General features: G+C 33.6%; 1 protein-coding gene across 2 annotated transcripts in view; it reads right to left on the bottom strand.

Moving 5' to 3' along the window:
* Nucleotides 1-214, bottom strand: part of LOC119581617 (mediator of RNA polymerase II transcription subunit 4-like) — a 6872-nt gene that overhangs the window by 4424 nt on the left and 2234 nt on the right. The window lies entirely within an intron of this gene.

Below are 214 nucleotides of genomic sequence, written 5' to 3'. Positions count from 1 at the left end.
GAAAAGATCTTTACTGACACTTTTTTTTCTTGCTTTACCTCTACTGAGGTATTCTTTATGACCCTATACTCATTTCAGTCTTGTATCTTCAAATCTGATAAGGCAACTATCATCTTATTTTCCATAAGAGACCAGCAATCTTTTTTGAAGAGAACAAGGTCAAACTCATTTTCTAGGACACTTCATTCCAACAGTGATAATGACTACAAAGGAA

Source organism: Penaeus monodon, chromosome 15 (assembly GCF_015228065.2).
Source record: "Penaeus monodon isolate SGIC_2016 chromosome 15, NSTDA_Pmon_1, whole genome shotgun sequence".
Lineage (NCBI taxonomy): Eukaryota > Metazoa > Arthropoda > Malacostraca > Decapoda > Penaeidae > Penaeus > Penaeus monodon.
This window is presented reverse-complemented; position numbering and strand designations above follow the sequence as displayed.